The sequence below is a fragment of the Camarhynchus parvulus genome, chromosome 4, assembly GCF_901933205.1.
Source record: "Camarhynchus parvulus chromosome 4, STF_HiC, whole genome shotgun sequence".
NCBI classification, from domain to species: Eukaryota; Metazoa; Chordata; class Aves; order Passeriformes; family Thraupidae; genus Camarhynchus; species Camarhynchus parvulus.
The window spans coordinates 3322232-3333737 of record NC_044574.1 but is presented as its reverse complement, the minus strand read 5'-3'; the positions used below and the strand labels follow the sequence as shown (position 1 = coordinate 3333737).

At 54.2% G+C, this 11506-nt stretch overlaps 1 protein-coding gene across 3 annotated transcripts in view; it reads left to right on the top strand.

Moving 5' to 3' along the window:
* Positions 1-1185: 1185 nt before the first annotated feature.
* The window catches only part of RNF24 (ring finger protein 24), a 28496-nt gene continuing 18175 nt past the window's right edge, over positions 1186-11506 (top strand). The window contains exons 1-2 of one of the 3 annotated variants that reach the window (XM_030947804.1): positions 1186-1236; positions 9890-9968. The gene's annotated coding sequence lies outside the window, so the exon portion shown is untranslated. Of the gene's footprint in view, positions 1237-2477; positions 2497-9889; positions 9969-11506 lie in introns of those variants that run through there. The other 2 variants (XM_030947807.1, XM_030947806.1) reach the window with 2 other exon arrangements.

Here is an 11506-nt window from a genome sequence, read left to right as displayed (position 1 = left end):
CAAGGCTTCACCAGCGAAAACATCCAGCGGATCGGCCTCAGCGCCCGGGAATGCCAGGGTCAGCGCCGGGAGCCCTCCCACGGCAGCGCCGGGGGCCCGGGAGGCGCATCCCAGTGTCCCTGCGGGATGTGCATCCCAGTGTCCATCCCATCACAGAGCCAGGGATGCGCATCCCAGTGTCCCCTGGTGTCACAGCACCCGGGGTGCTCATCCCAATGTCCATCCTGTCACAGCACCCGGGATGTTCATCCCAGTGTCCCCGGCTGTCACAGCACCCGGGACCGCCGTGTCCCTCCGTGCAGCCTGGAGAGGGAAGGAAGGGGACAAAAAGGATCAGCTTCCCTTGCATGCCTGGGACATCCTCGGAGCAGCGCGTGACGCTGGCTCTGGGGACATCCCAGCTCCAGGCTGATGTCATTCCCCCCGCAAGTGATGTCGTGTCCATGCAAAGGGACGGGGGTGGGGACAGCTGGAGGGGTGCGGGCAGCGATGAGCAGAGCAGGACAGTGCCCACCCGCACACCACCCCTGGTGCCACCTCCTGTCCCCTCTGGGTCACCCCCCCTGCCACCCTGTTCCCACTGCCACCAAGCCCTGTCATCTGTCGTCCCTCCTGCCAGGCCCTGTCTCCATCCGCACTCGCTGCCACCCTGTCCTGTCCCCACTGCCACTTCATGTCCCCAAAGTCATCTCCTGTCTCCACAGCCCCCCCACTTCACCATCCCCTTTCCCCAGTGCCACCCTGTCCCCAGTGTCATCCCTGCCATCCTGTCACTTCAAGTCCTCACTACACCATCCCCACCTCCTCTGCCCAGTGCCACTGCAATGTCTCCTTATGCCCCCACAGTCACTCCCGGCTCCCTCTCGACCCTCCGTCACCTCTGTCTGTCCCAACCCCTCCCCGTGTCACCACCCGCCACCTCCTTTCGCTGTCACCCCCGTGTCACGCCCCATCACCTCTGTCACCTTCCCCTGTCCCACCACCCCTTTCCCGTCATTCCTCGCCACCTGCTTTCCTTGTCCCATCCTGTCCCCGGGTCACCCCCGTCCCCCCCCCACCCCATGCGCTGTCCCCTCATGTCCCCTGGCCCCGCCCCGTCCCCGCTCGGCGCATGCGCGGTGCGCGCGGCGAGGCCGTGCCCGGCTCCGGGCGGGGCGGGGCGGCTCCATCCGGGTCCTGCCCGGGCCGGGCGGTGCGGGCGGCGCGAGCCCCGGCGGGACGGCGCGGCGGCGGCGGGTGAGTGCGGGGGGCGGGAGCCCCTTGGGGGGCCGGAGGACCGCAACCCCCCCGAGCGCCCGCATGAGGGGAGGGGACCCCCTCTGGGGACCCCCATGTGGGGTGGGACTCCTCGCTGTGCCGTGTTCTGTGGGGAAGGGACCGCTCTGCATCCCCACTGTGTGCCTGGGGTCCCTCCCTGTGCAGCGCTCTGTGGGGCAGGGTCCGTCCTGCAGCTGCGCTTTGGGCAGGACCCTCCCTGTGTGTCTTGTTCTGTAGGGAAGGGACCCTCTTGCAGCCCTTCTGTGCCTTGTTCTATAGGGGAGGGTCCCTCCTCCATCCTGTCTTTGGGCTGTACCCTCTCCCTGCGCCTTATTCTGTAGGGACGGGTCTGTTCAATCCCCTCTCCCTGTGCCTTGTTCTGTGGGGTAGGGTCCCTCCTCCGTGCCCTCTTCGGGCTGTACCTCACTCTGTGCCTTGTTCTGTGGGACAGGGTCCCTCCTCCATCCGCTCTTTGGACAGGACCCTCTCTCTGTGCCTTGTTCTGTGGGGCAGGGTCTGTTTTCCAGCCCTCTGTGGGGCAGGACCCTCTCTCTGTGCCTTGTCCTATGGGACAGGGCTCCCCCTCCACCCTCCCCCGCTGTGGGGCAGGGGCGCCCCCTCCTCAGCAGCTCCCATGGGGGACAGGGTCCCTCTCTGTCTCTGCTCCGCTGTCCCCTCTGGGACAGGGACCTCCACAGCGCAATGGAGCAGCCCCCACATCCCTGCAGTCCCCAAAGGAGGCACTCTCAGGGGTCTGGGCTATGCTTTTGGGGTGTCTGGCAGCACTATAGGGCTGTCATAAGGTGCCGCTTGTGGGGGCAGATGGGACAGCCCCAAGGCTGGAGCCTTGGACTGGAGCTGCATCACCCCGGAGGGATGCTGGGGGGGAACAAAGGGACAGGTGACATGTCCCCATCCTTCCTGGGACCCCCTGATGAGGGGGAGCTCCTGGGGTCCCACCCCACGCTCGGCTCAGGGTCCCCAGGTCACCTCTGTTCCCAGTGGCCGCTGGCTTGGAATCAGACACGTCCCCTTGCTTTCCTGCGGCCGAGACAGGACGCTGCGGGTTTCTTCTGCTTTAAAAGAAAACCAAAAAAAAAAACCTAGAAATGGGAAAAGCTGCTTTTTTGGAGTTACACTGGGCTGCTGTTCCTGCCGTGCCGCCACGTCCGTGCCCTCCCTGCACCCGCCGCTTTGGCAGGGGACCTGCGTGGGACCCTGGGGACTGGAAACCCACGGGTAAAAATGCACCTCCTGCGGTTTGGGGATTTTGGTTTTATTTTGTTTGTTCAGTTCAGCCTGGCTTTGTCTTCGCCGGGGTGCACGGAGGAGAGCACGCCGTGGGTCTCGGTCACCCCACGAGCGGCGCCGGCTCGGTCGGATGTGGCAGCGTGTGTGTCTGGGGGTGCTTCCCCCCTCCCGTGCACACCTTTGGCAGGAGGCTTGGATGACATCTTGCTCTGGCACGCTCCTCGCCTTTGATCTCGAGTTTCCTGCCATGGATAACGTGTTCGGCAACACGCTAGCCCGGCTCCGCAGCTGCCGGGGAGGGCGATGCGGGTGCCTCCTCCTCCTCCTCCTCGTCCCGGTTTTCCCCAGCTGGCTCCTGCCTACAGCTCCCGGCTTTCCTTTGTTTCGGGTGCCGCCAGGACGGGCTCTCACAGCCCAAGGATGCTCTGAACGGAGCACAAAAAGACACCTCCCCCCCATCCCTTTGTTTCCAAGCGTTTGCGGGCTCAGCTGGTTTTTACACGGCGGCTATTCATGTGCCCGGGCAGATAAACCCGACTACTCAATGTCTCTTTTTTCCTATTCTGAGTTATTTTGGGTGCTTTAGTTTGCAGGGAGCACATCCTGGCTGCAGGCTGTGCCAGAGGGATGCAGCAGCTTTCTGGGAACGGGGTGAATTTGCCAGAAGCATAACTGGAACATCTCGTGGTTGTCCTCTGGTGTCCTCCTTGCATCTCCTCGGGTGAGCAGAGCCATAAGCTCTCAGCACCACGCTGAAATCTGGGATCACCAGCCCTTCTCCTGGGAGAACTCTGACCCTGGTTTTTAAGACCTGCTGCCAGCAGCAGCTTTGGGGACAGAGGAAGGTGAACAAAACCCAGGCCTGTGCTCAGCAGTGATGGCTGAAATCAGCCTTTTTTTAAAAATATATCTTTTACTTTACAGAAAGCAAAATATGAGTTCTAATATTATCATCATCATTATTTTTTAGATTCCTACTGCTGTTTCATTTCCCTCAGGTGCTGGGTTTAACAGCGAAACCATCATCTGAATTCATTTGAATGCTATTTTTTTTTTTACACAACAGATGTACACAAAGCACCTTAAGCGTATCAAACAGCCCCTGAGTAAATCATGTTGTTTGCTCTATCACTTTATTCATACAGGTTCGATGCTCCAGCTGATGCATCTGGAGTGCTGTGCCATCTGGAGCAAAAATTAAATACAAATTTGGCCCCTGGCCTGGAAAAAATAACAACCCCGTGCCCCACTAATAATCAGCAGTGGAAGGATAGAGCCCCTGACAGAAGAACTGCTTGGGGGCAATGTGGAAGGAACCCAAAATGCACTAATTGAGGTATTTAAAACGTATTAAAAAAGAGAAAATAAATGCTTCCAGCCCTTTGTGCCAGAAGCAGACAGGAGCAACAACGTGATCCCGTTACCAGGTCACAGGGCTGTGGTGGCAGATGGTGGTCCTGATCCTGGGTGGGTGGTGGAGCTGCTGGAGGTGTGTGGGGTGGTGATTTCCCACATCTCCCAGCCTTGCTGCTGGAGGAAATCCCCTCCACAACCTCCCACAACCTCTGTTCCACCACTGCTCAGCTCAGCTTTGCTAATTTTGTCCCCATTCACCAAGATCTGCTGCTTGTGTTGCTGGCATTGCTGTTTGACCAAAGGCTGTGTCAGATTTGGGCAGAACAAGATGTGGAGGTGGGTCAGCTCTGCTGGAACTTCCTGCTTGTGCATCCCAGGCTCAGATCCAGCCACCTCCAGGTGTGATTGGAGATAACTCTGATGGACCAGCTGTGAAGGACACCTTTGGGGTCAGCGTGCTCTGAATGTTGTGGGATCTGTTGGACCTTCAGATGAGGAATACTGTGTGCGCCACATGGGAAATAGGGTGATGGCTGCTGGTTGCTGCCACTGTTCTTGGCTGGAGAGTGGTCCTGGCCCTGTCCTGTGGGAGAGGCAGGTAATGGGGTGGACGAGGAGGACGAGGATTCCCTGGTGAGGAAGCAGAGCTGCTCAGGATTATGGATCTGAACCAAGCCTGAGGGTTGTACCCAAGAAGAGCCAACTTCCAGCTGCTTTCCTGGATGTATGGGATTACAGGAAGACTCCTGGCTTTGCAAGCAGGGCTTTTGTGCTTCTGGACCATCTCTCCAGGCGTTCCCCCTTGGGTCACCGCTGCCAGTGACCTGCTGTCCCCTCCACTGGCTGTGTGGCAGAAGATGTGTTGTGAGTGATTCACTCACAGCCATAAAACAACACTTGGATGTGGAAAAGGTGGAGAGGCACAACTGGTGCTCGTTTCCTGTTCTCACCACCTGCACCTGGAGCCTTCTGCCTTGGGATGACAGGGCTGAGCCGTGGTCCTCCCCCACCTTGCCAGGCTCCTGCTGCACAGTAAACCCAAACAAGCCCATCCTTGGGGCCATGGCAGGAGGTGCAGATCCTTCTACTGGTCCTCAGCCAATTTGGATCAATTTGGATCGTTGGTGTGGAAGCCTGGAGGGTGTTTTTGGGGGTTGAAGCTCCCCGGGTCTCAGCAGTGGTTGGTGTGCCCGAGCTGGGTTTGTTTGTTTTTGTTCCTGCAATCATTCCCCTTAAAGCTGAGTGTTGTTGACACAAGATAAGATCGGCCGTCACAGCCCTTCCCTCCCCTGGCACTGTTGCCCTGGAACCGCTCAGACTCAGATTGGGCGTGGCCGTCCTGGTGTTCCCGTGTCCCCACCCCGAGTCGCTGACAGGGCTCTAAAGCGGCGTCAGTGATGATGAGATACGGGGCTTAACTGCGAGAGAGCCCCATCATCACCTGAGCCCGGCTTAACTGTGAATGAGCCCAGTCATGGCCTGAGCCCGGCTTGACTGTGAGTGAGCCCAGTCATAGCCTGAGCCCGCCTTAACTGAGAGAGAGCCCCATCATCGCCTGAGCCCGGCTTAACTGTGAATGAGCCCAGTCATGGCCTGAGCCCGGCTTAACTGTGAGTGAGCCCAGTCATAGCCTGAGCCCGGCTTAACTGTGAGTGAGCCCAGTCATAGCCTGAGCCCGCCTTAACTGAGAGAGAGCCCCATCATCGCCTGAGCCTGGCTTAACTGCGAGAGTCGCCTGAGCCTGGCTTAACTGTGAATGAGCCCAGTCATAGCCTGAGGCCGGCTTAACTGCAAGAGAGCCCAGAGTGAGTCCAGTCATTTCCTGAGCCCAGTTTAACTGCGAGTGAGCCCAGTCATCGCCTGAGCCCGGCTTAACTGCGAATGAGCCCAGAGTGAGCCCAGTCATCTTCTGAGCCTGGCGGGTGCTCCCTGCGTTGAGGAATGGCAGCGATCCCATGGAAAACAAGGAATGCCAGTGATCCCATGGAAAATACGCCTCAGGAGAGGATCCAAACCCACGTGGTTTTGCTGCAGCCGTGGGTAGTGGTGATTTTCTTCCTGACCTGAGGGATGGGAAAGCCCTGACGTTCACAGTGGGCTGGAGCAGGGCCTGTTCCTCCATCCTGGGATGCAGTGGTCCGCACTGGAGATGGAGCTGTGTCATTTTTGGATGCTCAGTAACACAGGGAATGCGTCATTTTTCTACTTGTCTGGCATGTTTAAATTCCATCAAAGAACAAAAAGCAGTCCTAAAGGGCTCCAGCCACATGTGGAGGTGCCCTGCTCACGAACAGTTGCAGTGCTGAAGGGGTGTTGAGAGAATACATGCCTGGCCCTAATGCCAGTGAGTGGATGGACAGCAGGAGCTCATGGACCAAATCAGCTGGAAGCAGCTGGCTCAGTGTGGCTGAAGGCTGTGAGATCTCACATTGCTTCAATGCTGGAGCTGCAGCTGGATCAGGCTGTGGAAAAAGCACAGACATCAAGAAACGGGAGAAGCAGTGAGGGCAGGGTGGTGGGAAGCCTAGGCAGGGATACCCTGCTTTTTCTGCTTCATCTTCAGGACTGTGAGTGTGAGGAGCAAGAAGGAATGAGTTCTCCAGGCTTATTTTGGCTTTAGTTTTGTTTTTGGGTGGGTTTGCAGGACACCAAGACTGCTGAAGGACTTGGGTTCTCCTGGCTCCGAGGGGAAAAAGGATCTTTGCATGGGATAATCCTGGAGGCTCATCCCAGTGTTTGAGGGACAGCATGTCCTTCAGTGTGCTGTCTGCATGGAGGCAGGGGATGGAGATCAGTGTGACAGCTACCAGGGTTATTGATGTGTTGGAAACCATGAAAGCCCCTGAGAATGGTCACATAGGAATTGGGACTTCTCCAAAAAGGTGCTGGGATTGATAACCCAACTGAAGTGCACCTGCACCAACAACCACAGCAACCTGTGGTCACCAACAGGAGAAGGATCTGGAAGCCACTGTGCATCAGGAAAGCTGTGACACGGTTGCCAGCAGAGAGTCATGTGGGATGACTCAAACAAATGGATTGCTGCAATGGATGGGGGGTAACTTTCCATGATTTACCCGCAGCCCTGGCTAACTGGGAGGTCCCAGCTGACTGGAAGTGAGCAGATGTGACACACACAGCTGCAAGAAGGGCAGGAAGGAGGATTTTGGGAACTACAGGGCTGTCAGTCAGGTGTCAGGAGCAGATCACCCTGAGTGCCTTCACACAGCCCCAACAGGGCAGTCAGGGGATCTGGAGCAGCCAGTGTGAGTTTGTGACAGGCAGGTCCTGCCTGACCAACCTGATCTCCTCCTGTGACAAGGTGACCTGTTTTGGCAGGTGAAGGAGGAGCCGTGGGTGTGTCTCTCTGGACTTTGGCAAGGCCTATGACACCACTTTTTCGTGGCAGGGGCTGAACTCAGCGTCCCTGGAGGGATTTAAAAGCCATGAGGATGTGGCACTTGGGGACATGGGTTAGTGAAGGCCTTGGCAGTGCTGGGTTAGCCTTAGAGGACTTTTCCAACCTAAACGATTCCATGATTCTGTGATTTTATTATCCCCTGAGAGGATTAATCCCACCACTAATGCAGCTTTTCACTTGCAAAGCGCTTTAGAGGAAGTTGTGCCAGGACAGTGCTTGGAGAGAGAAACTGAAAGTGCTGAGCAGGAGGGAGCTGCCCTCCTGATTCCAGCCTCTCCCAGCCTGTGCAGTAGGAGTGAGTTTCCCAGCTTCTTGGTTTATGGGAGTATTTCGGGGAAAACACAAGAGCTCCGTGGTCGTGCAGCTTCCCAGGCATTGAACCAGGGCATTTCAGCTCTCCCATTGGTCCTTGAAATCCAGGAGGAGCAGCCCGGCAGGTAAGGAAGTGGGTGAAGCCAAATTAGAGCTGAGCTGAAGGGATCAGAGTCTCCCGCCCGACAGCTTCAACTACAACAAATCCACCTGAGTGGATCGAGTGGATCCTGCCTCCCGCCGACCGGGGCTCTCGGATTGTAGGGATCAAATTAAACTTCTCTCCACGCAGAGCTTTGTCCCGAGCAGGCAAATATTTCCTCGGTGCTTTAACGACTCCCATTTTCCTATTGTTCCCTGTAAAAACCCGTCGCCAGGCTGGGCTTCCCCCGAGGCAATTTCCTGGCTCTGCTCAAACCAAGCTGCTGGGTTGGGGTTTTTCTTTCGCTTTTTAGTTGAGAAGTGTTGGATTAGACCCCTTAGACCCGGTGTTTTTCTCCCTTGGCGTGTGAGATAAAAGATAAGGCTTTTAGAGGCTGTGGTGGCGTTGGCCATCTGAAGTGGGATGGGATTGTGTGATGTTGGGTTGTTTGAGGGCTGAATAAATTGGGATGAGCTGGCTGGAGCCTATCTGGTGGTGCTCTTGTGGGTTGGGTGTCTGTCACCTGAGCCCTGCACCCCAGTCTTGCTTGGCATTCACACCAAAAGACCCTCACTGTGCTGAGCATTGTTTGGGGGTGGCACTTTGGGAGTAAAAGCAGGAAAAACGGATCATTTTCTCAACTGTGGCTTTGCCTGAGGGATGCTGAGCTGTCATGTGCTTCTGAGCATTCTTGGGGCTCCCTCCTTGTGTGCTCCTCCTCCTGAAGCATCTTCCCCATGCAGCTGCCAGTGATGCAGCAGGAGGAGCAGGTCAAGGAGGTGAGCCAGGGGAGAGGGATGGAACTGCAGACAAGCCTGACATCAGGTGGTTTATTCCAACCTTTGATGCTAAAGCTGGGAGCAGGAGTGTGCAGGGAATTGGGAGATGGGACTGCAGTGAGGATGGTGGGTATTTGTGCCTAAAAACTAAAAATTATATGGTCCTGCAGAAAAATGGGCTGGAGAAGAGGGATTCTGCTGCCATCCTTTCAGGCATCTCCAAAAGGAGGGGTTTTAAGACAAGCTGATGAAACTGGAACCTTGTTTATAATGAGGTTGGAACTTGAGTCCCTTTAGGTTTCCTATTTGGATGGAATTTAAAAGAGGAAAGAAGTAAGCACTGACAAAAGTTTTGTTTCTTTCTTAGAAAACTTCTGTTTTCTAACAAAAGTTGTATTTCCTCTCTAAAGGATCCCCTGAATCCTTTCTGCTTCCTTTAGGTTTGATTTATCTCAGCTATCGATGTTCTGAGCTGGCACATCCAACTTAGTAGCAAACTGCTTAATATCAAACCCCAGACTGAACATTGCCTGCTTCGTCTTCTAAATCAAATAATTTATTCTTCAATATTATGAATCACTCATTGTGAGGGTAGCAGCAGATCCCAGTCTGTTCCCATGAGGGTGCCATGTTATATTTTCCTTTTTAACCCAGGTCCTTACCACAGAGCTGTGTGGATGAAGGCTGCTGTGTAGCTGGGCTCAACCTGGGTTTTGTTGCTCAGATATTTTTTTCTTATTATTAAAATGATGTTTTCCTAGGCCAATGCAGAACAAGTCAGGTGGTTGGGATGGATTTTTTTTTAGCTGAAGCATCCATTTCCATAAGATGAGTTGTGAAGCCCTGGCAGGTTGCTTGCCCAGGATGGGATCCTGTCTTGAGCCTACTGTGGATGGACTGATCAGGCTTCCCTTGGATACCCACATCATTCCAGACAACCCTGTGCAGCACTGGGCTGGAAATCCCCCTTTTCCACCCCAAAACCAGCCCAAATGCAGATTTCTCTGTGAGGACTCGCTGTGTGGCAGCCATCTCTGCGGGCTGCTCCGTGCTTTTGTTTACATCTGGTAGAAAACTTCTTAAATTTCCAGGCAAGGGAGTAATTCTAATCCCTTTCAATGAGATCAAGGGATTAGTGTCTCAGATGCTTATAAAATTGTGAGGATTAGCCAAGCTTCTCCCCCATTCTTTCTATGCCACGTAACGTCATCGCCGTGTTTTAAAAGGGGATCTCTGTGCTGTTACCAAGAGCTGAAGCAATTTCTGGGAGCCTCTGCGAATCCAAGCGATTAAAAACCATGTCTTCATCCTCTCCCTTGCTCCCTCTGGATTTTTGTGCAATTTTTAGGGTGTTTTTCTCTTTTCTTCCAGCATCCCAGGTACCAAAGCACAGTAGCTGTTCAAGCAGATACGGTTTGCGTGGCTTGGCTGCGTTGCGGCGCCCGTGCAGGTAAGTAGGGAGCTGAGCCCAAAGTTTTCCTTCACAGACTCTTGCAAATTCCCATCTTGAGAGGACCAAATCCGTGTTATTTCACGAGTTTGCCCCTCATTTCAAAGGATTTGGGCTTTTGTGGTCCATCCCCAGAGGGGAATGGCGCTTCTGGGATGCTCTCACCCCAACTGTTGGGAGCAGGATGAAACTCCACACACCCACATTCCTGCATCCTCTTAATTACAACCCGCACTTTCATTAGGACTTGCTGCCTAACCAGCTCGAAGGGAGCTGACAGGGAGGAGGGTTTAGTTCAAGCCCTGTTGCCTCTCCCCTCAGGGCACTTTTTAAATGCCTTTTCTCCCGGGTCGATGGCTGCGTGGTCGCTTGACCTGTGTGAGCAAAGCGATCCCGAACTGCCGAGTGGTAGGAGCTCAGAGCCAGGAATTCCTGGCCCCGACCCAGTAGAGTTTCAGAGGCAAGCTTTTAAATATATACAAAGACAAGCTCATAATTTCCACTCTACTAATGAGGCCACGGCGTTTTCATTGAAATGTGCCAATAGGCGCCGTGGTGGTATTTTAGCAGCCTTGTACTGTGAATCCAAATGTGATTTAACATGGCAGCCCCCGCAGAGCCGAGGAAAACCGGCTTCTCCCGCTGAATTTCAATGATGCTGCTCAGCAGCACCTCCCAAAAATCCCCTCCGTGGTGGGACCTCTCCTTGTGTTTCATCCCGACAAAGCTTTTCACTTCGGTGAAGGTGAGAATGGGTTGAAAGGGGATATTTAGGAAGGGAAAGTCTTAATTTAAAGCCTGGGTGTAACAGATGCGTGGCTGGCTGGTGCGAGGCGGCGATTTAATAACCGGGCTGGCCAGAAATATCATTAAATTGTAGTAAAAAAAACGGAACATGAGGGCTCCAGACATCGTGTTCTCTCTTGACCTTTAAAAAGCCACTTGAAGCTGCCAGCCTGCTCGTTGCTAAGCCACCTCCTTAGTGCCACTCATATATTTTCCCTTCTAGTAGGCGATTCAGCACCCGGGAATTCATGGAGGTCCAGCAGTAAACTGTTACACAAAATTCCCACTGGTTGTTTTTAACTTTGTAGCCTTGAAGCATTCAGAAAATATTTAGCAGGTTTGGTTCAGTCAGTTGGAAGAAAAATGTAAATTTTAAGTAATTCACAAAAGGTGTTTGGTTTGGTTTGCTTTTTTTTTTTTATTTAAACAAGTTGTGCGTCAGAGCAGAGCTGTAAATTGGGGTTTTGCTTATTTAGGGATCAATTTATGAGGAACCCCTGTAAGAAGCAGCATCCCTGGGCAAAGGAAGGGTGTGGGCAGGTGGTGTTGAAAATTTACACCATCCATCACCACCTGGTTGCAGACCCTGGGGTATGGGTACCCCTGGATTTTAGAATCACAGAATCATAGAATGGTTTAGGTTGGAGTGGCCCTTCAAGGCCATCTCATTCCTCCACCCTGCCATGAGCAGGAACACTTTCCACTAGACCAGGTTGCTCCAACCTGGTCTTGAACATTTCCAGGGATAGTGA